Consider the following 9731-nt stretch of genomic DNA (forward strand, 5'->3'; position numbering starts at 1 on the left):
ATCCTATATTTAAGATATTTTTCCTCATCATTAGATTCTATTAATTGAATCCACAATGTTGATTTTAACAGTATAAAAATAAATATTTTGAAAAATAATTTGAAAACAAAACCATTTTCTTCCCTCCCGGTGGTGGGTAAGCAATTCAACCATTTGGGTCAAATGGGTTAACCAATAACGCCATAATTAAATAATGAAAAATCAAAATAAATAATATGTAAAAATACAAAAAGAAAAAGAATTGAGCATATCTCTAATATTATGTACCCATTATACTAAATAAAATTAAGTATGAAATGTAATAAATATTTTTATTAACAATGAAAATGGAATTATAAATCTAAAATAAGCCTTGAAATTAAATTAAATGATGTCATAGTCAAATAATAAAATTTTTAAAATAAAAATAAAAAAATCATAAAAATAAAGATAAAAACTAGAGAACAATTTGGGCACATATTTGATGTTATATATTTATCAAAAAATAAAATATTGGGTCCACCTATAATATTATGCATTCATTATATTGAACAAAAATAAGTATTATACATAATTTTATCAATGACGAACATGCAATAATAATTTTATCAATGACGAAAATGCAATTGATTATCATAGTATATTAATATATAGCTAAAAATTTGTCATTATGATTTAAATTTTGTAAATATTACCTTTTAAATTATTTATTATACATATACAAATATTAAAATGAGAAGAAATGATCAAATCACTTAAGTAATTCGATGGTTAAGTGAGACCATGGCTTTTGTAACCATGAGTGATTGGGCTCAAATCTTCACATCCTTAAAAAATATTTTGGCATTTATTTCAAGACAAGTTTGGTTCCAAGGCCAACCAAGGCCGATTCCATCGAATCGGTTTGGGTAGGGTAAACACCTAAACCCTAAAACCAACCTAGGTGGGGATCGGTTCCATGAATTTGGAACTAGACCCTACCCTATAACATATTAGGTAGGGCCAGTTCAAGGCGGATTTGAGGTCAGCTTCACACGGTTCCAGGAAGAACCTTTCCATTTGCTCACCCTAGTTTCAAGTATTATTACCCTATAGTTTGTGTTTTACTAAAACATACCCTACAATTTGCAATCAATTTACTTAATCAACCTTCCATTAGATGAAAGTGGAAAATGATAGTTTTATCCCTAATACATATTCAAATAAATTTAATACGAAGAAAGTAAAAACAAAATTACCATTTTTGTCCCTAATAAAACACGAACAACCATTATATTTTTCTCTATTTGGTCAATTTTATTTTTTATATGAAAAAGTGTTCGAGGTACTTTTGGAATAAACAGCCATAGATCCATACCCTTGAAACGTTTTTTCAGATAAACGTTTATTTGAAAGATTTTACTTTAATCATTTTTTTTTTATTTTTTAATTTGGTAAGACATTTTATGGGGTGCTTCAAGTAACACCCCATAAAGATGCTTTCCTCCTCAGCTTAAATGTACCACACTAGCATTTCATTTCAAGAAATGCCCAGGCATTGGGGGAAACATGAATTTGACATTTCCCCAAATGCCCCATGCACATAGATCAATGCATTTCAGTATTTTAGTGTTTATTAGAAAAACGGTGAAACCAAACAGTGGTTTCATATGCAATAAACACCAATGCCTATGCAGCGCTGATGTGACAGCATTTTTCCAATAAATGCCCACAAAACCAAAAAGGTATATATTGCAAACTATAAGAGATGTTTTAGTAAAATTTAAACCATAGGATAGGTTTAAGTAAATCAGTTAAACTATAAAAGGTATATATTCTAGTAAATGACTGCATGGTGTATGTATATTTGGATGAAATATTATGGTTGTTAAATATGATTTTGAATGTTTTTTATTATTATTTCTGGTAATAAATGATTGAATGTTTATTTTATGTTTGAAAAGATATGTTTGATTAATTTTGTTGTGTTTATAAAGATTCATGTAGTATGAGTACAACAAGAAAACTCAAATTACCACCTCCTAACTCCAACCCTGATGCAAGCGGAACTCGATCTCAAACCTCTCCTACAAATAGCAGGGGACCTACCACCCGATGACACCAAACAACAAGAAAATAAAATTGTTTTCATGAAAATTGGTCCTCCAAAGAGTGTTTAATTTGGTTTCACGAGAGAGATTGGATTCAATCCTCACAAAACCGTGTTCACACCGCCCTCACAAAACTTGGAGCATTGCATTTGAAAATATAATATTGTGAGGACTGAATCTAGGGGTGGCAAATGGGTGGGCCACCTATATTGACCCACCAATACACTATGACCCATCATCAATCCTTGTTAATGGGTCACAACCCACCCTGACCCTGATCCACCCATATTGACCCACTTGACCCATCCGTATTGACCCCTATCCACTCTCACCTATTGCTAACCTACTTATCCTCACCTATAAATGTGGATACTGATCGGGTCAACCCATAGTCCCAAATATCAAAGATTTAAAATACCCAAGCTTTCGTTCCAATGTTCCTTATTTTGAAAGCCACACAACATTTCCGGATTGGGTTAACCCATGTACCCAAATATTAGTAAATTGAAAAAAATACAGAATTTGAAGAAATTGATAAAAATGCAAAAGTTTGTATAATTTTTTGTAAAAAATGCAGAAGATGCAGTTTCTTTTTGGAGAGAATTAGAAAAAAAAAAAGAGAAAATGCGAATTTATAGAAATTTTGCATAATTTTATAAAAAATGAAAAAAAAATTACAAAAGTTTGGAGAAAACAAAAATTATAAAAATAGATAGAAATTATAAAAAAACACGAAAATACAAGAATATGTAGAAATTGGAAAAACATCAAAAATTAAAAACATAAGAAATTATATATTATAAACACTAGAAATGCAAATAAAACATAAGGGAAAAGATAACAAATATATATATATATATATATATATATATATATATATATATAAATTGCAAAAAAAAATTATATACTCATGTCGAAGTGAGTATGGTTTGATGAAATGGGAAATGGCGGAAATCCTTTCTTTCGCGCGGTGAATCTATTTATCTTGCAAAGGCAGAAATTGTCAGTTTCACACACACGGTGAATATATTTATCTTGTAAAGTCGAAAATCGTCTGTTTCGTGTGGTAATTTGTTCTTCATGCAGTTGTAGTTTCCCTTTCCTAGAGCAAAGGCGGAAATCTTCCAGAAAACCATGAATCTGGAAGAAAACACAGATCCCCCATGATTCTATTTCGGTGTCCATAGCTCGAAATCACATGTTTCTCTTGGACTTGCAAATTTCCTACTCCTAATCCTCATTCAGTTGTAGTTTTCCTTTCCCAGATCAAAGGCGGAAATTTGATCGTGTTCACCTAGTTTGCTGAAATGGGGAGGAAGAAGAATAGATGATGTGATGACGACGACAATGAAGAAGAAGAAGAAGAAGAAGAAGAAGAAAAAGAAGAAAAAGAAGAAGAGAGAAGGTTGAAAATTAACAATCACACATGGTTTTGATCACCAATTTTTGAGAATAGCATATGTGAAAAAAATTGCAGAGAAACTAAGAACATGAGAGGAGAAACATTCAAACCCTAAAATCCTTAACCGTTGAACCAAAAGTGGCTAACTAGCTACCCTTACACAGCAATGAACAATGTCTTCTTTTGAAGGGTAGTCCTGACATTTTCAATAGATAACTAACAGTTAGTTAATGATAGGGACTAACTTGACATATTTTGAAAGTTTAGGTACTACAACAACACATTTGAAAGTTTGGGTACTAACTTGACACTACCCCCAAAGTTCAAGGTACTAAAGTGAAAATTTTCCTTAATTTTTATCAAGGGTAGGTTGGGAGTTTCAAGGGAGAGGTGTATAAACAAAGGAAGAATGACTGCTCAGTCCACCCCCAGAATTCTTAGGCCCACCATACAGTTGGGGTAGGTGCCAGCTCGGAATTGATACCGATACATGACAAGTATTGGTGTTTAGGGTGGGGTGTTTGACATTTTGAATTGTTATAGGTCTGCAGTAGAATTCAGAATTTTGAGATGGAGCGCGGTGTATTAATCCAAAAAAAAATCAGATAAGTACATTGTAGCTCACCATAGCACATTGAAATATATAGGAGATGCAATAGATGATGAAAAGACACAATAGCAAAGAAACTAGTGATAATTGCACTATGGTGCATACAAATGAATCCTAATGATAATCTTTCCATGAGAAAAGTTGTAGACATGCTAGAAGGAGATATAGAAGTTCTACAAATGCCACCTAGACCCTTTCTATCTCCACTAGAGATGCCGATTGATGATACAACACTTGAAACAAGTCCTTCAGAAACATCAACTATTTATCGATCAAAATCACAATCATGTAATTTTGTTGAGTCACCTAATACTACTATTGCTTTGGATGTAAACTAAGTATTATGCTATAGACCCTACTTATTGAATATATATATATATATTGATAGATAGATAGATAGATAGATAGATAGATAAATAGATAGATAGATAGTCCATGTTAGCATGTCTCTCATTTGAGAGAAACGATTTATCTATTTTCTCCTTTTTTTTGCATTTTTTCTATTTTCTTTTGTTTTAAAAATATAAAAAAATAATCATTGCTCATTTTGACTAGATTAATAAAGTTGCACAGTATTAGAGAGAAAGGGAGACCTTTGGGTTTTCCAAGGCCTCTTATTTTAATGCATGTTATTATTACACTTATGAGAGAAAGAGAGAGAGAGAGAGAGAGAGAGAGAGAATAGTAATAATATAAATCAAATAATATAAATAGCTTGAGGTTAAATAATAATAAAAATTATAATTTAAAAATCCACTAAACTTTCACTTAAAATAAATATTAACAAAACTTAGTAACTATTAAAAATGTGTTTCAATTCCACTTAAAAATCAAACTTAATAAACACTAATAAAAATATGAAATTTAAATATAAAAATATTAATTGATAGTTTTAATAATATTCTTAGATAACTTTGTTTAAATGCATTTTTAATTAATTAATTAATAATTTTTATGATTTGGTAACTTTATTATGCATAATGAACTCATTAAAATGATAAAAATTAATGAAAATTTAAAATGCAGAACTCGTTTTATTAACAGCATTTTATTGCAAAAATTACTCATATACAAAAGTTACTAAAAAATAATGAAAAATACCATAAATTAAACAAAAATAATGAAAATTCTGAAAAAACCTAAACGTAATTAAAATACTGAAAATAATTAAAAAATATTGAAAATTAACAGTATTTTTTATTAATAAGGATATTTAATAAAATGTAATTAAAAAGTACAATTAATAGAATTTTATTATTAAAAAATACCAAAAAATATGAAAAATACACAAACCAGAAATTATTGAAAAGTATTGAAAATTAATTATATTTTTTATTAACTATGGTATTTATTTATTTATTTAATTTATTTTATTAAAAGCAAATAAAAATTAATTTTGTAATAACTAATATGCAAAAATAAATGGTGAGAATACAGAAAATTATTGAAAAATACTCATATGCATAAATTACTAAATAATAATGAAAAATACAAAAAATCTAACTAAAAATCCGAAATTTCTGAAAAAACTAAAACTTAATTAAAATAAAATATTAAACCATTTGCATAATGTCATAAGACTCCTACTTAGGGATGATCATTTATAACCTAGCTCAACCTTGGGCTCAAGCAAAAATTTTCTTCTAAGCTAGATCTAGCTCATATCTACACCAAACCCAAGTATAAATTATTGATAGGATAATTAAATTTTAATAGGTTTTATTAGGAGTGAGGATTATTTGGATAAGTACCTCGCACACCACGGAACTACCTCGACAGGTCAGCGTACGAATAGGTCAAACCTGGGTACCGAGCTACGTGACATGACAGGAAGCCTTCATCTTAAGTGAGCCACCGACTTCCCCAGGATCACGATGCCATGTCAGCGAAGCTGATTTTCTCCCCTTTTGATTCGGATAGAGCCAAATATGCATTATCAGTTTACACGGAGTCAACCTTGGGCTCAAGAAAATATTTTCTTCTAAGCTAGGTCTAGCTCATATCTACACCAATCCCAAGCAAATATTTTCTCTTCGGGATCACGATGCCACAACAGCGGAGCTGATCTTCTCCCCGCCTAATTCGGATAGAGTCGGATAAGCGTTATCAGTTTACACGAAGTCCTTCTTTGGGTGCGAAACCACCTCTGGATCTGACAGGCTGGAGATCTCGAACACGTTTCATGAGGCCCATGGTAGCTCGCCTATATAAAGGCCTCACCCCAAGTCTCACAAGGTATGTGCGATTTAGATATCACAACTCTCAATTTACTTGATTTCTAGCTCTCAAAACACTCTTCACTGACTTAAGCATCGGAGTGCCCACCCTAGGTAAAGTAACCCTAACACTCTAATATTGTTCTCTTGCAACTCGACCAAGCAACCTCATCAGCCCGACGTCCAAGCTATCCTCCAGCAAGGAGCACCAAGTCGCACATCATCAAATATATAATATGTAAGATATAATATATAATGTGTAACATATAATAAATAATATGTAACATATAATATATATTATATGTTATAATATATATAATAGAGTATATTATTAAAATTGTGTTTTAACCGAAATAACCAAAAACTCTGGCTTCAGTTTTGGTTTTTATTTTTTTAGTTCAGTTTTTAAAATTTCGGTTTCTTTGGCTCGATTTTTAACTAAATGCTCACCCCTAGGTTTTATCTAGCAACTACTAAAAATTAGTATTGATATGATAATTAAAATTAAGAATAAAAAGTAACAAATTGTTTATTACTTAACCTAACCTAATTAGATCTATAAATTTCCAAGCTCAAGCAACTATTTTCTCTTGAGTTAGGTCTAACTGAGATATGCACCAAGTCCACACATTATCAGAAATAATCAGATTCAAAGTCTAATTGGTTAACAAACTTTTAGAGTTCAATAATTGGTTTAACAGATAGGGCCCAAGCTAAACAACCCCTAATAAGTTCAACTTGGAAGTATATGCATATATGGTAAATATCATTATATAATATTTAGATAGCAAATTTTATATAATATAGAAATGTTGTATACTTTTTTATATTAGACTAGAATTAAATAAGAATTTTAATTTGTAAAAAAAAATCATAGTTTTATAATTAACATGGGCAATCCTGTAAGCCTATACAAATATTATTACACTCAAGGTGTGAACTAGGCTAAGCCAAACAATCTTAAAAACTGCTAATACATTAGAGCCTCTACAATTTCTAGCCTTGAATGTGTGCAATATTTATGAATGACTCTACCAAAAGTACTAAAAGTTGCCTCAGATCCCACAGTAGTCATTGGAATGGCCAAAAACTACAAGCTTAGGACGTTTGCTATAATGTATCTTCCAATATCCCAATATATCAAATTCTTTGGATTGAGGAAACAAGGATATTCTTCCAATTATAAATCAATCTCTAACTTTACAAGAATTGTATCAAAAGATAAACCCACATCCACATACCATTTGTCAAAATTAGCATCATCACCATTTATGTCATTAGTCTCAACCTCACTATTTGAACCTAAGTTGCCACTACCTCTTTCAGTGAGGGAAGCATGTGATTCTAATGAGGATGAACTACTCAACACTGCTTCATACTCGAAGTAGAGATCAAATAAAGGCATCCTAACTTTTGAAATATATCTGAAAGCCTCGACACCATAAATCTTATTATAATAGAACTCAACAATCTGCACCTTAAATTTAGGGTCAAGCACAATTGCAAATGCTAAAACCATATTGCAATCTTCCCAATATTTATCAAATTTTTCCTTTATTTTGGATCCCATTGATCTTAAAAATTGACACCCACTATTTTCCTATTCCTGTAACATGAGATTGATTTTACAAAAAATGCATTAGTGGTGTCATAGAAAATTTTCAAACAAACATGAAGAATTGACCCTATTCTCCACTCCTCTAAAGATGGACATATCTTATAATCTCTAGCTATCAATATCAAATAAACGAATAAATGCTTCTTTCATTTCCACTGCCTAATCCAACATTTCATATGCAGAGTTTCATCTATGAGGTGTATCAACAAAAACCTCTTGCGTAGGAAATAGTTTTACCTGATTTTTAGCATATTGGAACCTTTGCTCTGGAAGTTGAGAGAATCTAACATACTTAACACTCTCCCTTATTTTATGCAATAACTTTGAAACCTATCAACCCATCCTACACAATGAGCTTGAGAATATGTGCACTACAACGAATATGAAATAGTTCACCAGAAAACAGGAGATAAGATCAATTACTAAGATGCATATTAAGCTCTTTAACCATAACATCATTATTGGAAGCATTATCTACTGTTATGGAAAACAACTTCTTATCAAGATTTCATCCCACAAGTACATCCAAAATGACTCCAATAAGGGTCTTTCCATCATGAGGAGATTTCACAGTAGTAAAAGAAAGAATCTTATGATTCAATTCCCAACCATCATCAATATAATTAACAATTAGAGTACAATAAGACAACCTTTGACTTGAAGTCCACATGTCCATAGTGATATTAAACCAACAAAAAGTGTATCAAAATGCTTATACAACTTTTCTTTATCTTGATTATACACTTTCTAACAATCATTCCTAACTGTGGTCTTTGAAATCATCTTGAAAGATGGGTTGAGACTAGAAGTGAATATTTCAAAAAACTAATTCTCAACAATATTGAATAGACAACCAAAAGACATGATAAATTTCACAAGGTTTAAACTATTTTTTTCATGATTAAACTTGAAAGGTTCAAGGATAGCTTTCTCATTAGCATTCTTTTTGTATACTAGCATATGTTGGTGGAGATCCTTATATTTCATCACCTTGCACCTCAAAAGATGGTTTTTCAAGTGAGTTGTTCCACTTGTGCTTGTCCTAACAAATGATTGGTGACAATGCTTACAAACAAAATCTTCAATTATAGATGGTTTTCTTACCAAATCAAACTCCTTCCACACTTCAAAAATCCTCATTTTCTTGTTAGAATTTGAGGAATATATAGAAGCATCCACATTGGCTGCATCATCAATAGCACCCTCAGTAGCTTCAGCAGCAAAATCTTGAGAAATAATGAACGCTAACACAACAAAAAAGAATCAAAAGTTAATAGAAACTATAAATCCAACAAAATTAAAGACCAAAGTATTCAAGTTTATATTAACAAGAAAAAAAACATATTTCGGTATTCAGTTTAGCATTGAAAAATCAAACAAGCATCAAATTAAATTAGTATATTAACAAAAATACTAAACAAATTAGTCATTAATCATATAACATATGCAGTTCAATAAGAAAAAAATACCAAATATAAAAATCTATTTTGTATTTATAAGTTATAAGCAATTAAGTTTTTTTTTTTTTTGTTCTTTCTTTTGAAGATAATGAGGTGGACTTGGACCCAATCTGAAACCCGACAAGATCCAAATCTGATATGAGATCCCTACATCCCATCAAATTTTGGATTGGATTTGGATGTGATTGGATCCAATCCAAAATCTAACCCGATTACAGCCCCAATGGCTGTTGCACTCTTACCACTTAAAAGTATCATTGGTATAGAAAATACAAAATTTCTTTGCAAAATCATATTAAAAGACGCTTCCTTTTTTTGTTCTAACTCTACTTTCAAAATTCAAGTATGACACAACT

General features: G+C 30.7%; 1 pseudogene; it reads right to left on the bottom strand.

The window, feature by feature from the left end:
• Window positions 1-7267: 7267 nt before the first annotated feature.
• Window positions 7268-9633, bottom strand: LOC148872244 (zinc finger BED domain-containing protein RICESLEEPER 1-like; annotated as a pseudogene).
• Between the last annotated feature and the right edge of the window lie 98 nt (window positions 9634-9731).

This window comes from Nelumbo lutea, chromosome 2 (genome assembly GCF_056320005.1).
Source record: "Nelumbo lutea isolate HS-2025 chromosome 2, American lotus-T2T, whole genome shotgun sequence".
NCBI lineage: Eukaryota > Viridiplantae > Streptophyta > Magnoliopsida > Proteales > Nelumbonaceae > Nelumbo > Nelumbo lutea.